Here is a 19,495-nt window from a genome sequence, read left to right as displayed (position 1 = left end):
AAACGGTAAATGTTTTTTGGAGGTGATGTTAGAGCATTTCAGAGACAGTTATTCCCCTGCCCCTAAAAGTGTATATAATTGGGATGTGGACTCAGTCTCTTCAGCTTGAAATAAAACCAACATCTTTTTTTTTCCGTTCCCCCCTCTCTGCATATTCATACACAGTAATTTTTCCCTCTTCTGAAAACAATACACTCTGGCAAAACCACATTATCATCAGACTTGACCTTGTTCCCCATCCCCTTGCCACCAAGGTTCAACTTTTCAACTTTCACAGTTGTTGGGAGCTGTAGACCAAATCAAAGCTGAGAGAAGCTTTGTAGTTTCTGAAATGTCCCGTTCTTTCCAGAAAGTGACAGAACGTCTTGGGATGTCTGAGCCACTGCCAGACGGTGACAGATCTTGCAAGACCTGCCTCCCCTCTCATCTCTCAGGAACTCGGCTGATTGAAGGAAGCCACCTGTTCCAAGGCTGCTGACTTTCCCTGTGATCAAGAAAAAACCACACAGGGGAGAGCAATCTCTTTGTTAGTTCCGGTGAGTGGCCTATTAGTTTGTGGTGTAACCAAACACGAGCAAACCTCAGCCAAAAATTAATGCCAAGAGCAGAGCCATATTAATGGTTAGCTTTCATTTTTCTGTCATTATCATATGGTTCTCTGTTGATTTTGGAGCTACAACTTCATGGTATGTAGTGATATAAAGAAGATATTTTTCCTCCCTCTCAGGAGTTTCAGATTTTTATTGTCAGGAAGACCTTTTAAAGGAAGGTGCTCCTTTTTAAAGGTAGGTAATAGTGACTTGGAGAAGGGGTTTGTGTGAGTGAACAGCAGTCAGCCCACACCAGGACGTGGCCTAGCCTTGGCTAATTAGATGTTTCAGCCTCTAAATTTTAATCTGGAACAGAAGATTCAAAAGACAGAAGGCTTGAAGATGCATTCATATCTCTCACTGTGGCGAGGGTGTGGTGTCTAGCCCCATTACTGTTCTATGATGACTGAATCAATGTCTCAGTTGGACATTTCTGCCACAATTGTTGGCAACTGTTTTTGCTTCTTGTCTTTACCAAATTCCCTTACTTTTGATCTCTTTCCTAAGGCTGATTTTTCCATCTTCCTGCAGATTCTGTGAACTCCTTTTATTTCCAGTAAACACATTTCTATATCTACCAGGACCAGATTCTGCTGCTTGTAACTACAGATCTTACCTGATACACAAGAGGTGAACATGGCACATCATTATAATGGGGAGTGATCATTTTAATTCCAAGCCTAGCAATATTTCTTGAGAAAATCTCTGCAGTTTTGAAATATATGTGAAATTATAATCCAGAGTGTAGATAGATTAGAGATAACTATTAGAAAATTCAGCCCTAGGGACACCTGGGTGGCTCAGTCAGTTGAGTGTTTGACTTCAACATAGTTCATCATCTTGGGGTCCTGGGATCAAGCTCCCATGACAGGTTTCCTGCTCATCAGGGAGTCTCCTTCTCTCTCTTCCCTCTGCCCTTCCTCGTCTCTTGCTCTCAAATAAATAAATAAAAAAATTTAAAAAAATAAAATTCAACTTTATAGTGCTATAAAAAGTTGGTACATGTTATTGAATTTTTAGACTGAATATTCTTTACTGGAGCTCCTTAAAATTAAGTCAATGATAATTTTTCTACAATGCAGTAGATGCAGTCCTGCTTTGGAGCAAGGGCTTGTCAGCATTCTTCATATATAATGGATGCTGGAGGCTCTCAGCAATTAAATTTAATGTGAGAAATATTGCCATTTCTGTGTGTTTTAATGCAGGATTGGAAGTCTCTTCTTCTGATGATTAGAATCTGGGTCATGTATTCTCCACTATTGTGGGGTTGTGGAAAACAAGCAATAACCACTGGAATTTTTGGAATGTTCCAGCCCTTTTATCAATCGCCTAGGTCACCTAGTTTCAAAGGATTCCTCTCTGGGGCACCTACACTTTGAGGAACCCCAAAGGAAAGAAAATAAAAGCATCTAAGCAGGCTTTTTTGTTGTATGAGGGCTGCAGCAGGTGAATGGAGGGAGTCTGAGCACTTGTCTGGTTAGACAGAGCTAGTTAAATAAGAAGTTGCTGGTGAAGCCCCTGGGAGTAAAGCCATTCTCTATAGTTTTCCTTTGTAAAGGATAAAGATAGGGTTGAGTGAACCCAGAAGCTTTTTCCTGTCAGGGGGGAATTAGAACAAAGATTTCCTTTAAAGACCGCGTGCTTAGTACTGTCTAGTGACGGATGAATCTCAAAAGACTCAGTTGTGATAAAACCCCAATGTGTAGATTCTCAGTGGAAGCACAGAGTAACTTCTCTAAACTTTCCTCTACTTGTCCTTTGTCCCCCTGGCATCCAATTTCCTGTTTCTGGCTCTCTTCCCTCATCCAAATCCCATGTGACCTTTTACCTAGAAGAATTATTACAAAACCAAACCAAAACCCAAGCACCTCCAAGTTGTCCCCCTTCTGGAAGAAAGTAGAGCCACAAGGTGTTGAACACCCATCCCTTTAGAGTAGAGTAGCATTTTATTGAAATAATTGAAAGGATTCTTATTTAACACTAGACTGTCTGATCTTAACCTTCTGAAGTCTTTTTTTTCCCCAAGAGACTAATGTTTACTAACAGTACAGGAATTCTGGGATGATTAATTAATAGTGGTTAGTAGACCACGCAAAATGCTCATCGCTCCAGAAATAATAAATATGATGAGAATCTGACTGTACACTCTCCTCATTTTCCTTAATTTCAGCCTTCTCAAAGCGCCTGGGTGTACAGCTCCACAAGGCTACACAGTCGCCATGTGTTTCTCTCTCTGTCCTGAGTTGTGATGTTGACTTCTTATTGTGACTCATGTTTGAGATGAAGTTTTACTCCTATGAAAATAATTGTGTATTACCTTAGCTTCTAATATAGTACTTTGGGGTATTATATACCCATGGCCTACCTAACATATGTATGGAGGAATTGTTGAAAAAATATTTGACTAAGGAGTCCTAATTACATAAAACCAGTGGAATTATGTAGCTCTCGTTTTTAGCACTTTGCTTCTGTGTTTCTATTGTTGTTTATGTTTTTCCTTAGTGAAGGTCTCTCAAATATCTAGAGAGGTGAAAACAGAGAAACATTTTCCCAGCAAATGCCCCCAGGGCTGCTGTGTGTGGTTGAGTAGTTGCACATTGCACAAATTTAAGAGACACCATTCTTAGTGTAATCAGCCCATGTGGCTGCCGTGATGTACCCCACCTTTGTATGTTTTCTCCCTTTATGACAGGATTCACTTAAAAAAAAGACATTAGTAACTAAAAAATATAAATGACAGAGATAATATTCATTAGTTCACTGAACCAAAAGCAAGCATACGGACTATCAATCATTTCACAATATCATGATTTGTGGTGAGTTGGCTCCTATCTATTCCCAGTCTCTTGACACCGTGTTTCCCTTTCATTCAATTATGCTCCATATAGTAATGTGATTTCTATCGTGTGCCAGATAGTGAAACAATAACTATATGAAACCCCCTATTCTGTAGTCATATGTGCAAAACCTGAATTTGCTACTCAGTATTGTATTTCCAGATCTTTAAACATAGTCTGGTTGGGCCCTTCTAAAAAAATAAGGTATAATTCACGTACAGTAAAATTCATTCTTTTTAGAGTAAAGTTTTATGATTCTTGAAGTCTAGTAACTACCACCATAGTCAAGATCTAGAACTGCTCCCGGGTGCCTGGGTAGTGTACTTGGACTCTTGGTTTCGGCTCAGATTGTGATCTCAGGGTCATGAGATTGAGCCCCACGTTGAGCTTTGTGTTCAGCAAGGAGTCTGCTTGTCTCTCTTCCTCTGCTCTTCACCCTGCTTGCACACCCGCTCTCTCTCTCTCTCTCTCTCTCTCTCAAATGAGTAAATAAAATCTTAAAAAATATATATAGTTCCACATCATCTCCGATGGTTGGAATTTTAGCTGTTTAATTTTTTAAAATTTTTAAAAAATATTTTATTGATTTATTCATGAGACACACAGAGAGAGGCAGAGACATAGGCAGATAGAGAAGCAGGCCCCCTGCAGGGAGCTGGATGCGGGACTCAATCCCAGGGTGTTGGGATCATGTCCTGAGCCAAAGGCAAACACTCAACCACTGAGCCATCCAGGCAGCCCTCATTTTTTATTTTGACCATTCCAATTGTTATGTAGTGGTATCTGGTAGGGGTTTTAATTTGCATTCTTTAATGACTGCTGAAGTTTGCATATGCTTTTATTTATTTATAGGTACTCTGATTTTCTTCTTAGAATTTCCATGTTGTGTAGACTTCAATGACCAGAGCAAATATCTTCCTCTCTAGAACATCTTCTCAGACTGTCAGCCAGAGAGATAAGTTCTTTCTCTTTGGTGTTTGAGTGGCAACAGCAACTTGCCTCTGCTGGTGCATTTCTCATTTTCTTCTAACCTGTCTGTTTCAATATAAAGTTGGTGAATCTCAGGTGAATAGGGACCCTGCTCCATTCGTGTTTGTATTTTGAGTGGCCATTTCAGAGCCTGCTTGTATAAATTGAAGATTGGATGTATGAATTCAGATCAGCTGAGTTTCCTCAGATGTCCAATAATAGGGTTGATAGGGGACATCTGGGTGGCTCAGCGGTTGAGCATATGCCTTCGGCTCAGGTTGTGATCCTGGGGTTCAGGATGGAGTCCCACATTGGGCTGCTGTGAGGAGCCTACTTCTCCCTCTGCCTGTGTCTCTCATGAATAAATAAATAAATCTTTAAAAGAAATAATATGATTGATAGTACAATTATGATAATCCTGTCTGTCCAGATGCTGCAATGATTCCATCATGTAGTCTTGCTGCAGAACCAGGTCTAGCAAACAGGTTGAAGCTCCAGTGTGGGGTGAACACATACATACATGGCAACTGATGTTATAATAATAAACTATTAATACTATGCATTGAGTGCATTATTGGTGGCAGGCACTGTATCATGTCAGAAGTTTAATATGTTATTTAATTTGTTCCTTATAGCAACTTTATAAAGTAGATTTTACTAACATATCTTTACGGTATAAGTCAGGAAATGGGGTATCAAAGTCATCAAAGTAACTTGCCCAAAGTCGCCCAGCTCTAAAGTTATGGAGTTGGGCTGTGGACTCTGGCCTGTCACTCTCTCAATCTTTTACTTTCCCTGCTTGGCAGCATAGTCCCTGTCCTGTGCCATGTCCTAGATTCATTACACCATCTGTATCCTCTATCTAACAATCACAGCTAAAAGGCCTGGGGAATAAGGGATTTCTTGCCTTTGAAAAAACTAAATAAAATGTTAGTGTTTTATAAATAGCCACTTTAAACAGATGCGAGGGAAATACAGAAATAATATGTGGAGTTTAGTGAGCTGTTTGGATATCTAAGATCCTGTATCACAATTGAAAGTAAGGTACCTCCGATGAGAAATCAAAATGCTATATTCTAGGTGGATGTGTGAGGGGCCTGGTCGCCCCGCTGACCAGAGTGCAACACCTGTTAAGTCCCAGCAGTTTATGTAAGCTATTTTGGGAATGCAGAGGTTTTATTTCTTCCATTCCTCCTGTCCCTCTGCCCAAGATCCTGTTGCTTCCTCTAATTGCTTCTGCTTTATTTGGTACTACGTGACAGTTTATTAAGGAAGAGAGAAACTGCAGTGATTCATCATTAAACTTCCACTGTAATTACATTTCTGCACACGTAGGCTCTTGTCAGCTTTCCAGTTCAGCTCAATATTGCATACATTAATGTTATTAGGATATTAACAACTATTAGATGCTAGGCAGAGCAATCTGTTTTTTCATTAAGCAATAAGTAACATTCAGGGATGTGCTATTGAAGATATCGATAAAGAAACAAAACCCTGAGGCGTGGAGACAGGCTCTGGCTTTGAAGCTGAACATTGCACTGCACCTCCAGTTACAAAAGTATGCGATGTCACCCCATGTGTTTCTGGGGGTGTCTGGTCTCTGCAGACCTTTCACGTTTTGAGTGCAGGGGGAAAATGTCTGATACACTGAAAATATTTAATTAGCCTTATCATAGTATCATTTATAGGATACATTCTTGAGGCTAGAGGGGTGCCATTCTATCACTCTATGAGTCAGGTAGTCAAAAGGTTTGCTTCCTTTTCTCATTTTCCCCTCTCTCGGGCTCAGAGACCATTCTTCCACATTCCACTATACAAACTTAGCAGTGATGACCCCTCCTTTAATATTTCTCGCTCAGTAAGCAAAGTCTAATTCTATTGAAAGTATTATGGCCTTATCTTAAGTCTTATCTTATGAAAATTCTGCCAGTTACTTCATTGACTTCACAAGATGGTGGATGAAATGGAAGTGCTCGTACTAGGATAGCATATCTTTTCCAAGTTCTTCAAAGCAAAATGGAGTATGCCGCTTAAGGATTCAAAAAGGAAAGGGATTGGCAAATTATTTGGTTTTCTGCATGATATTCTTCTGGTCTTTGCATTCATTTATTCATTCATTCATTCATTTAAGAGCTCAGTGGGGAAGAGGCAGAGGGAGAGAGAGAATCTCAAGCAGACTCTGCACTGAGTGAGGAGCCTGATGCAGAGCTCTATCTCATGACCCTTTGATCATGACCTGAGTTGAAACCAAGAGTTGGACGCTTAACCTACTGCACCAACCAGGTGCCCCTAAAATTATTTTTAAAAAATATTTTAATTTATTTATTATTGATAAATAAGGATTATATAGATGGCGGGATCCCTGGGTGGCGCAGCGGTTTGGCGCCTGCCTTTGGCCCAGGGCGCGATCCTGGAGACCCGGGATCGAATCCCACGTCGGGCTCCCGGTGCATGGAGCCTGCTTCTTCCTCTGCCTGTGTCTCTGCCTCTCTCTCTCTCTCTGTGTGACTATCATAAATAAAATAAAAAAAAAAGAATTATATATATGGAAGGTGTCCAACATGATCTTTTGATAGGTCTATACACTGTGAAATGATTACAGTCAAACTGAATATATCTATCACCTCTCATAGTTACTTTTTTTTTTTTCCTGTGGTGAGAACACTTGAGATCTACTTTCTTCACAAATTTCAAGTATATAATACATTATTATTAACTACAGTCACTAGGCTATATATCAGCTTTCCAGAATTTATTCATCTTATAAGTGAAAATTTGTACCTTTTCATCAGTATTTCCCCTTTTCTTCCATTCTCTCACCTCTGGTAACCACCATTCTACTCTCTCTTCCTATAAATTCCACTCTTTTGGGGCACCTGGGTGGCTCAGTTGGTTAAGCATCTCCTTCGACTAGGGTCTTGATCTTGGCATCCTAGGATTGAGCCCCACATCAGGCTCATGCTCAGCAGGGAGTCTCTTCTCCCTCTCCCTCTGCTCCTCCCCACTGCTCATGCTCTCTCTCTCTCTCTCTCTCTCTCTCTCTTTCTCTGTCTCAAATAAATAAATAAAATCTTAAAAAAATAAATTCCACTCTTTTTCCTTAAAGGTTCCACATATAAGTGAGATAATTTGACATTTGTCTTTCTGTGTGTGGCTTATTTCACCTAACATAATATCTTCCAGATTCCTTCATGTTGAAAATGGCAGGATTAGATTCTAACATTATCAAATACGTGGTTTGCAAATCCTTTTTTCTCATTACATAGATAGCCTTTTAATGATTATTTGCTTTGCTATGCATAAAAATTTTATTTAGAGTAGTCCAACTTGTTTACTTTTTGCTTTTGGTATCTATTGAGAAAGAAAATCATCACTAAGACCAAAATTGAGTTTTTCCCATGTTTTCTTCTAGGAGTTTTATGGTTTCAGGTCTTAATCCATTTTGAGTTGTATTTCTGTGTCTGCTATGATGTAATTTAATTATTTTGCATGTGGGTATTCCGTTTCCTCAACGCTGTTTATTGAAGAGACTGTTCTTTCCCCATTGTATATTCTTGGCACCTTTGTCAAAAATTACTTGACTGTATATGCATGGATTTCTTTCTGGGCTCTCCATTCTGTTCTATTGCTCTATATGTCTGTTTTTATGCCAATACCATATGATTTGGGTTTTTATAGCCTTACAATAAAGTTTGAAGTTAGAAATTGTGACTTCAGATTCTTCCAGATTTACTTCTTGCTCAAAGTTGCTTTATCTATTTGATTTTTTTCTATGGAAGAGATGCCACTGGAATTTTGATAGGCATTGCATTTTCTTTTCTTGTAGTGTCTTTATTTGGTGGTGGTAGTCAGGCTTTGTAGAATGAACTTGAGAGTGTTCTCTCTTCTTCAGTTTTTTGAGAAGAGTTAGAGAAGGAGCATTGATTCTTCTGTATATGGTTTGTAGAATTCACCAGTAAAACCATCTGGTCCTAGTCCTGACTTTTCTTTGTTGAGAGTTTAGTTTTTTTGTAACTGTTTCTATATTTTTACTCATTACTGCTCTGTTTGATTTTTCTGTTTCTTTTGGTTCAGTTTTGGTAAATTGTGTATTTCTAAGAACTTACCATTTCTTCTAGTTTATCAAATTTGTTGGTGTATGATCAGTCATAGTAGTCTCATGATCCTCTGTATCTCTGTGCTATTAGTTGTGACATCTCCTCCTTCATTTCTGATTTTATTTGAATCTTCTTTTTTTCCCCTCAGTCTAGCTAAATCTTTATTAATTGTATCTTTTTAAAAAAAAAAAGCCTATTTTAATTTCATTGATCTTTTCTTTTTTCTTTCCAGTCTCTATTTCCTTTATTTCTGCTCTAATCTTTATTTCTTTCCTTATACTAACTTTGGACTTAGTTTTTTTTTTTTTTTCCCCTAGCTCCTGGTGGTATAAAGATAGGTTGCTTATTTGAGTTCTTTATTCTTTCTTCTTATGAGTATTTATCATTATAACCTTCCCTTGTAGAACTGCTTTTGTTGTATCCCATTAGTTTTAGTGCATTTTACTTCCATTTTCATTTTTCTCAAGGCATTTTTAAATTTTTGATTTCCCTCTTGATTTCTTCTTTATCCAATTGGTTGTTCAGGAGCATGCTGTTCAACCTTCCCACATTTTGAGTTTTCCAGATTTCTTCCCATGTGCACCCAGTGGCAAAAGCTGCAGGGTTTCATGGTGGCTGTGATGGCTGTTCATTTCCTCAGTGGTGAAGGCTCCTGGGGTCCTCTGTGGAGCAGTCTGCTGAGGTCTGTGACAAGGTGCTCAGTGATAAAAGCTATTAGAATCTACAACATTTGCAAGGGCTGTGGAAGCCCTCAGTGACAAAGGCCCCTGGGAACCATGGCCATTCCTGCCATGTAGCTGCTATTGGTAATGCCTGTACTTCCTTGTTCTAGCCATCTCTGGATGTCTCAGCTGTGCTGGGCTCTGGGTAGGGTAAATCCAAAGAAGTCCATCATGCAGTCCCCTGAAAGGCTGAGGCAGCTTGTTGTTCACCCCACTCTCCTTTTCCTGATGAGGAGAACTGTCTCAGGCTGGGAAGTTCTCTCTTGGCACTGAGGAGGGCTGGCCTGAGGAAGAGGATCATGCAGACAAAATGAAACCATTTTTCTTACTTTTTTTTTGTACTGTTATTCTCAATATGTTTACTCCATTATGCTACTGAAGGTTTGTAAGTGGATTCTTGCGATCTTCCAGGGGTGCTGTTGTTGGCGAATAGCTACCTAAACGTTGTTCTTTATGGGTTGAAGGATGGGGTCTCATATCTCACCACCTTGGTGACATCACTCTCTTGAAGATATTTTTGTTAGCTTTATTATGTCCCAAGGCACCAACAGGCCTTCAAAAATGGAAATACTGTTACAGGAAATATAGTAATATTTCTGGAAAGAAACAAGACAAGAAAAATTGTTTATAAGTTACATGACAGGTCATTTGATGGGTTGGATTTTAAAAAAACAGCTTTAGTTACCACTTGGGCAAGGTTTTTGTGTTATATTAATATTTGCTTTACTTGCTTTATTGCTGGCCTTCTTTCAGAATATACTGACAAGTTATTGGGTTTTGTATAGCTTTATAAATTTTTCCCAAATTAGAAGTGTCTATTAACTATTTGTGGCTCTAAATTTGTCAAAAATAAAGGACAAAGGTATAGCTTATGTCATGTAATAACACGATATTACATGTGATGGAGGGGAAATCACCCACTTTCACTAACTCCTTACCTTGCTGTGTCCCCTCCATCATACCAAAGGAAGTCAACCTATTTATATGGAGTTCAACACATTTCAATCTTCTTTTTGGACTCATTTTGTAGTGACACTCTATCATAATGCAAATTATTTTTTAAAGCAACTGGTTATTGAAATTTTTCTCAGAAACATTTTCCAGAGCATAGATGATAGCAGAATTTGAATTTTGGGAAAGCTGTCTCTTCCCTGTTGACCTGTTCATTAGTCCCCCTCATATTTCTTCTGTTTACCCAACCACACAGAGGGATTGCCAGTTTCCAAAACACGAATTGGGCCCATCTTGTAGTGAGGGGATAACTCTGTGAAAAAGTGGTGCACATGAACGTAGCTCTGTCATCTTTCTTATTTCCATGTAGTAAGCAGGCATACTTGGCTCTAATGTCCTTCTTTCTCAAACCCTTGTCTACATCATAAAAGCCACAAGCAGAGTTTGGTCTGACATTTTGAGGATGTTGAGCCATCCTCCTTCATCTTACACAACTGCTTCCATGCATTGGATTTCTTACAATTTGGGCTCAGCAACTTGCTTATGATGAGAACTCCAAGCCAAGGAAGGACCTCTCCTTTTGAAGTCAAGCATTTACTTTGGGGCTTTACTATGGGGTTTAGCTGGGAGTTGTGACAGCTGGATTATTATAATAATGTGGTGATTGAACTTCTCATTTGTCACCATCCCTTGTGTGTACAGCTGTTTGTGAAATCTTGTAAAGTTGGAAAGAGGAGCCCATAGCATCTTGGGGGCCTTCCTCCATCTCATGGTTATAAATCAATAAAATAAAGAACTTCACCTTGATTCCTAATATTTTGGTAATTGGATATTTTTCAGTGGATTAAATTTGGTGATTCAGCTTCAGACCTGTATATTTATTTGTATCATCTTATAGATATAAGATATGGCCATGGGTGAACTCTAAGGAGAGCTACATTAATGAATGTCATCTGTATTTTGTTTTTTGAAGAACGTATGCACATATTTTTTCCCAACTATATATTATAAACACTTTGAAGAGAAAAAGTACATATGATTCCTTCTTGTGGGACACTATCACAATGCATAGTGCATGGTTAGTGTTCACTAAATGTTGAAAAGAACTGATATTAATGTCAGTAGTTGAAAAGGCTAATTTTCTGCTTATAGGTTTTGTTACATTTTCCCCATTTTTGACATTTTAGGAAAACAAGATTAGTAGCTATTTACAGGTCTTACTTTTGACCTTTTCATCGGAATTTAAAAAAAGTGTAGATCATTGGTGCATTTGATTCAGAAATTATAATTACGTTGTTGTTAATAGAAAGAAACGGAAAAATACTGGTCTTATAGTTTATTTCCAGTGCAGACTGTCAGTCAGCTAGTCCTATCTGTCAGCATTTCCAGTTCAGCTGCATTGTTAAGTAAATGCATGTAAAACTGAATTTGCTGAATTAAAGAGCTATGTAAAGCAATTTTATTTTGTGTATAATTTCAGAGTGGCTCACCTTGCTCAGCAATGTATATAGCAAATCCCGTCAGGGTGTTTTGTTTAAAGAACATAATGGAGGAGGGTAATATTGTCTTTTCCATTTCTTTACTTTTTTTTATCTCTGGAGTTTCTATAGTTCTTCATTGCTGTTGAACTGCAGGAGGCAAGTGGTTTTTATTCTGGTGTGCTTAGACACAACTGATAAAATCTTATTGGGAGAGGGTAGTTACTTCCAACATTAATATTTTACACAAAGTTGTCTTTATGAAATTTTATATTAGAAAAGCTGTTAATAAGAAAAACAGTTCTGTTCTAGGCCATATATGACTTCATCAATTAAGATTGATATAGCAAAGAGATAAAGCACCATTGAATAATATTTGATTTGGCAAACTGTACGTTTGGATTTTTTCTATACTGGAATATTATAAGGAAAGTGCTGAAAATTATGTCCTTTGAGTACTGAAAATTATATCTTTTTGTGACACCCATTTGGATCTTAGAATATGAGTACCCAACCCCCTAATGGAATTTCTCAAGATTATTTTGCTGGCAGAATTTCAGGAAGTAATGGGGCTTTTTTTTTTTTTTTTTTTTTTTTTACAGAATGCCATAAAATATTATTATAATTTTACTATGATATATACAGTCACAACCATAGAGATTTATGTGCAGGGCAGTGAAGGAGCCTGGAAACCATAATCCATACTTTCAAAAGCATGACATTGTGAGTAAGAACTCACATATGGGTATAAAGATGAGTTAGAATTCCAGCTTCACTAATTACTCAAGAGCACTCTTAAGAAAGTAGGTTACCCCTTCTCTAGCAGAAATGGCCAGCTGTCCACCAAAGATCTGTGCTCGCTATACATTGTATGAATATACCGCTGGACAGTCTTCTATGTTGTGGTCTCAATTTTCCAATCATCTTTGCTTCTAAATGAAGCCATATGACTGATTCTTATTTTTTAAAGATTTTATTTATTTATTCATGAGAGACGCAGAGACACAGGCAGAGGGAGAAGCAGGCTCCATGCGGGGAGCCTGATGCAGGAATTGATCCCAGGACTCTAGGATCATGCCCTGGGCTGAAGACAGGTGCTAAACCACTGAGCCACCCAGGCATCCTTCGATATGACTGATTCTCACTAAAGGAAAGTGCACAGAAATGAAGAGTATCATTTCTAGGGTGCCATGATTTTCTTCTTCCACAGTGACTTTGCAAGCCAAGTATTGAAGATGGTGGAGCTATAACAGTACAAATCTTAGTCTTGAATTATTGCAAAAAAGATTATCTACTTAGTACTCTCTTTGGACTATTGTAGAGAAGAGAAATAAGTTTCTACTGTTTTAGCACCTAAGACTTCAGGGTTTATCTTTGTTAGCAGCCACTGTGACCTTGACCACTATAGCCACTAAACTTCAGTTTTTCTCATAAATAAGTTGAGAGTAAAATTATTTAAACTTCACTACAGTGATTATCGGGGTTCTTTCTCTGTAAATTAATACATGTATAACATAGAAGATGGAGGACGCTTTCAACAAATGTTGGCTATTGTTATGAGGGTTTGCTATTTCTATATGACCTCTGCAAGTTTTTTAAGTACCAGCATTTCCCAGAGGACAAACAGTAGTAGACACCAAGAAATTAAGAATAAGTTAAAGCATTTATGTGGAAAATAATCAACTCTGAGATTATAGTCAATGATGTCATTTTTTTTTCCTGGGGTTTGGGAAAAGGTATCCATTATTGTAGTTTGCGGAATGCAGTATACCATGGGTAACATTACCTTGAAATTAGGTTGAGCAACCAGTGTGACTTGCTCCACACATAAAAATAGGGGATCAGAGTACAGTACCTCCATCTTTCTCACTTAACTTCTCTTATTTTAAGAGATTCATTCTTGAGTCTCTATTATTTCCAGCTACTACCCTGGTTGATTTTACTTGTCCTTGAAAGCAGGAGGGATGATACGGGGGCACTCATTGGTAAAGCTCCCAGGTAATTGTAGTAGGAGATCAGCCTTAGGCACTGTGAAACATGAGGCAAAGGTAGTATGAAGATAGAGAAGTAGACCCATGACAGAATTGATAGCCAATGCAACCAGTCATACGAGGGATGTATGAGAATTGAGAACATTGTGCTCTAAACTTGCTCTGAACTGTACAAATTCCAATTTATGTTTGTTCCACAATCTCAAGACTGCTGAATTTCATGCAAATAGTCTTTTTTTCCCTAAAGTCCTTGAAGAAAAGTGATGATTTTTCCTAATTTCTAGGCTATCATGTAAGTGATATTCTTGTCTTTAAACTCCATTCCACAAAAGACTGTCTATAGTTTACAAAGTACATCCGTGTTATTTTCTTGTATGGAAACTTTTCTGGGTTTGTGCATCTATTGCCTGTTTCTATTTTATGCCATTTTTATTCAGCCACAGTATAGTGTGATACTAAGATTGGTATACACAAGGTAGTTGGGATAATGGAATTGATGTAAATAGATATAATTAAAAGTTAATTTAGAAATATACTTTCTCTACTTTTATTTTTATCCAGGGTAGAAGTGTTTATTTTTATCCAGGATAGAAGTGTTTATCCAGGGGAAGATAACAGAAGGTAAGATATCAAATTGTAAAGAAAAACAAAAATATAATTGTCCTTCTATATCATATGTGTTCTATGCCATTCTATGTGGGTCTTCACACAGCCTTATACCCGAGACTGCCTACTCAGAAGTTTCTCAATTCTGAGTGTGGTGTGGATGCATCCAACCAAAATATGACCCCATGTTTACATTCAGAGTTCACCATAGGTTTGCAGTCTGAGAAATTGGATTGGGGTCATTAAAATTGCGGGCAGCATCTCAGTAATGTGCTGCATGCTTTTTAGTAGAGAAGCTTCCACTGACTGAACAGTTCTACCATGTAACAATCTTCTCCGAGCTGCTGTGCTGATGTTGGAGCTAAGAGCTTGAAGACCTCAGGCAAGGCCAAGGACCCAACAAACACACCTGACCCAGGCTGTGTTAACACTGTACAAGTATCGAGAAAATCAAGAAAATCTATGATAATGAAGTTACCATATATTTGGATTTGGTTTGTTTATATATTCTTCTCCCTTATAGAGCTTTATTCGTATTTATTCTTATTCTAACAGTTGACCAGTGGGAAACAATACATGATTTTCTATAGGATATCTATCTATCTATCTATCTATCTATCTATCTATCATCTATCTATCTATCTATCTATCTAATCTGTCATCTATTATCTATCATCTATTATTAATAAAACATCTACCATTTCTCTATCCGCCTATCTAGGGAGGAGAAAGAATTAAATATCACATTCTATTTTAGGTTTTCATACAAATTCTTTAGTTGATCAAAATATCTTTTAAATTTAACTTCAAGGAGCAACATAAAAATGTGTAATGCAGCAGAGCTTCTAAAAAGAACCTAAGGTCCTGAAGGCTGTTTTTAACTGTGCCACTTACTACTTCTGCTCCTCTGAAAGAATTACTTATTCTCTCTTCAGTTTTTTTTTTTTATTGGCAAGATGAAAATAAATTTTTATTGTGTTTAAGCACACTTATTGTAATTTAATAAATACATAAAATGTATAACATGAGTATAGAATATAACATAATTATAGAATTTATACTAGGTTTATGTATTAAATTGAATAAGCTCAGTAAAAACCAAGTCTCAGTTTTACCTACCACTATTTTTTTTATTGATTTTTATCAGCTAATTAAAGAAATGGTCTTTGTGCATCCCATGTCCATCTGGTTGCTATTCCCACAGATACAGTTTTCAGAATTTAAGTCATCACCATGACTACCTTGACAATAGTCACAGATCCTTTTTCTTGATGAAAGACATAAATACTTTTGCAGCCAAAATACATATATCATTCATGATTTTATCAGGCACTTAATATAGTTTATCTATAGTGCTTTGGGAAATTTGTTTTTTCAGAAAACTGGGACGACCTCTGAGAAACCTATTGTGGTAATAATTTACTGATTTTCTCTTGTGAAAGAAGGGTGATAGTGATAGACATAGTTTGAGGAACATTCTTTCCTTCAGATAATCCTGAAATTTCTGCTTTTTCTGTTGTGAGTGTTCAGAGTATGGGGTACTTAGGCACGTTCTCTTGAAGTCGACAGATGAGTTTCTGTTCCTCCATCTGTAAATATGCTCTACATTTCTTTCTGGGCTCTTACAATGTGGTTTCATCATGATGTCAGGCAAAGAGTCATTTTGGATGTGTTCAGAAACATTTACCCCAATTCAAAGGATAGGACAGGAATTGTTGAACTTGGGGGAAATCTTCTTTTTCCCAGAGCTCACCCGGTCCAGAAATTCTTGGCCGAAGATCCTTGCTTCCCCACAGTCGATTAACAAGCCCAGGGTGTAAATACTTCTTCAACAAGAGAAATTCACTTCAGTGATAATCTGAAGTAAGAGACTCTTGATTTGTTCATGTCTATACCATTACTGTCTTATTTCAGATACTTAATAAACATTTTTTTTCACAATTTTTTCTATATCCAAATTCTTCTTTAATTTGTCCATGACTAGTAAAGAGTCCCTCCCCCACCAGCCCAAGAGAAACAATGATAGCTCCCTTTCACCTCCACTCATTTTTGGTAGTTTAGCCTGTTTCCCGTAATACCGGTGGAAAAAAAAAAAGAGTGGATTGCAGAGATTTTTGCAGGATTCCTTTGGTTTGGCTTTATGAGTGAGATTAAAAGGGGCAGGGAGATGCAAAGCTCTTGATTTACTCTGTAAATTGCTTTGTAAAATGGACTTCTGTCACATGATGTGGAGATGATACAACAGGCCTGCTTCATGTTCCCTACAGAACCTGGCAGGAACATGACTGACAGCTCTGCATGGAAATAAAGCTATACCAGGAAGCCATTCCAGTGTGGTCATGAAATGAAGGAGACACATGCTGTGCTGGCAATAGTGTAGGAGCCACGGGATGAGCAGCTCCTCCATGCCATGTCCCCTGATTGCTCCACAAGCCACTCTGGGCTACACCCCAAACATTGCAGCTCACTGCTTTGGAAACCCAAATAGGGCACCAGTCTGTGCTCGGTGGCAGGCCTCTGGTCATAAATAAAACAGAATGGAAGGCATTTGATGGTTATCATAGAAATGGGCTTTCCTTACCTGGAGTTTACCTGCCTAAAAACATCCACAGGGGGAAACAAAATATCCGTTAGGATTTAATAACTCATTTCACATGTGGTTTTTAATCTCAAAACTTGATTTTTTCCCCTAAGTACTCATGCTTTAGTGTATCTGTTTGTATCTCTTTCAGATTTTAAACATAACCATCTTAAGGAATATCTAAAGAGCAAAATATTTTCACTGTTGATAACCTAAGATGAACTGTCATTAAACAATTTAGTATGCTTCTTCAGCACTCAGCTCTGTGGGGTGAAACGGTCAACAAGATGAGGATGTACTTTTCCTCCCGGGGCAGTCACTTAATATGGGACAGACCAGAGGACTTGACATCCTGTGACTTGTGACAAAGTGCTAGCAAACTTTGATCTATAATCCATTTTTAGGGAAATTCACCTTTTGTGTTAAAAAAAAAATCAGATCTGCATTCCCCTGATCTCATTTCATTTATATAAAATATGAATGAAGAGACAAGTTAACTAGAGCTAATAAATAAATTGTTTTTGGGAATGTACTTTATTTCATCTAATGATTTGAATTCAAATATGCTTGAAGGAAAAGAAAAAGCAAAACAATGATCATTTGAAAGTTATGCATTGCTGATGGTTGCAAACAAACTCAAAGGCTGGGCTATTTGGCATGACCGTGAAGCTGGAGGATGCTGAGTACATGCCAATGTTGATAAGTACAGTCCATCCCTTCTGCATTATGTCCACATCTTTGGGACTTCGGGTCTGGCAAAAAGAATGGGGAGTTTATCTTGTTGGAAGATATGAGTTGGGAAACCAACCCAAATGAAATCGTGGAAGCCAAAGAGTGAAAGAGTTCTAGAAGTTTTCTAATCTTTCCTTTGTTAGTTCGATGATGTTACATGCCTGTATGTACTTATTATCGTAAGACATTTTTTGAAGAGTATCTAGAATTGCAAAGACACTATTAAGATGATAATATTAATGATACTTTAAAAACTACACATTTACATCATTAAAAAATAAATTAGAAGGCTTGGCTGAACTTTCTTCTATAGCCCAGATAGACAATTTCAGTTAACTGCCTTTTTGATGCTTTGCTCGCTGGATACAATTAGAGTTTGAATTTCTCTACACTGCTTCTGAGCTCTGTGTCTACGTTCTGATCTGCATTTTCCTCTCAGTATTATCAGTGTCGTTACTTATGTTTCACTGCTACTCTTAACTATTGGTGGTGGGGATGCACTTGGAATTTAATGGGTTGAATTTATGTACGTAGGTGTCTGAATTTACTTCAGTAGCCACATTTTCTCTGAAAACTAAATCATCAGTATCCATGCACTTGCTTTAAATGGCAGTTGAAATTAGATAGTATTTCGAGATATCTTCACATAGCATTTATTATATGGTAAGTTTAGTTCTAAATTTTTTACAAATGTTAAACTTTGTTAATCTGTAGAACAACAAAGTTATTACCTAGGAAGTGTTATTTTTATCCCTGATTTTCTGATGAGGAAATTTACTCACAGATTGGGTAAAAACCTGCTTCATGTTCCTATGGGAGCAGGTGTAAGTAAGACTCAGGATGCTCCAGAGAGTCCTCTGCTGCCCACTACACAAGCACCTGCCAGTCTAGCTTTGCTGACTACAATGGTAGTTACAAAAACAAAACAAGGCATAAACTTGACAATTTGGCCAAATAAACTTAAATGAGGTAGTAGCCTTGATTGAAATCAAGACAACAAATGTGTATTAGATACATAATCTACATCAAGCAAGATGCCTCCTACTACACTAGTGTTAGTACAAAGTTAGGTCCAGAAAAAGTAGCTGGCCAGGAATGCAAGAGGTGAAATGAATCATGTTAAAAACTATATTTGCATTTACTCTGTTGTCTGTATTTTGTTGGTCAGCAACTTATACAATAAGAAATATGGATTTAGCCCCCCTTGAGAGTAGTTTTAGAGTCTTTTATAACAAATGCCACCCTAATTTTGAACCTTGTGAAATTCCTAACTGAAGCTTTAAAAACAAATTGAGATTCCCAAAGCTGTAAAATAGCAGTCTCGAATGTTTTGGTGTCAGGACCCCTTTACATACTTAGGAATAATGTGGGTTAGATCGGTCAGTAATTTATATTAGAAATTAAAATAGAGAAAGTTGTCAATATTTGTTCATTAATTTATTTAAAAATAATAACCCGTTACATTTTTACATAATTGCATATTCTTATAAAAATATATTTTTTTCAGGATGTCTAGGTGGCTCAGCAGTTGAGCGTCTGCCTTTGACCCTGGGGTCCGGGGTTAAGTCCCACATCGGATATCTTGTGGGGAGCCTGCCTCTCCCTCTGCCTATGTCTCTTCCTCTCTCTCTCCTTCTGTCTCTCTCATGAATAAAAAATAAAATCTCTAAAAGATATATCTTTTTCAACACAAAAGGATGGCATGATTTTAGATTTTTTAAAAAATTCTTTATTATCTTTTTTTAAAAGATTTTATTTATTTATTAATGAGAAAGAGAGAGAGAGCGGCAGAGGGAGAAGCAGGCTCCATGCAAGGAGCCCAACGTGGGACTTGATCCCTAGTCTCCAGGATCAGACCCTGGGCTGAAGTCAGAGCTAAACTGCTGACCCATCTGGGCTGCCCTATTATCTTATTTAATAGAAGACAGCTGGATTCTCAGA

At 37.7% G+C, this 19,495-nt stretch overlaps 1 long non-coding RNA gene across 1 annotated transcript; it reads left to right on the top strand.

The window, feature by feature from the left end:
- The first annotated feature begins 333 nt into the window (after positions 1-333).
- Positions 334-17,797, top strand: LOC144306641 (uncharacterized). The gene is made up of 3 exons (XR_013373739.1): positions 334-536; positions 14,197-14,256; positions 16,509-17,797. It is a non-coding gene; the product is annotated as an uncharacterized LOC144306641 (long non-coding RNA).
- The last annotated feature ends 1,698 nt before the right edge of the window (positions 17,798-19,495 follow it).

The sequence above is a fragment of the Canis aureus genome, chromosome 37 (genome assembly GCF_053574225.1).
Source record: "Canis aureus isolate CA01 chromosome 37, VMU_Caureus_v.1.0, whole genome shotgun sequence".
NCBI lineage: Eukaryota > Metazoa > Chordata > Mammalia > Carnivora > Canidae > Canis > Canis aureus.
Note: the sequence above shows the minus strand (reverse complement) of the source record. Positions and strands in the feature narration are given on the sequence as shown.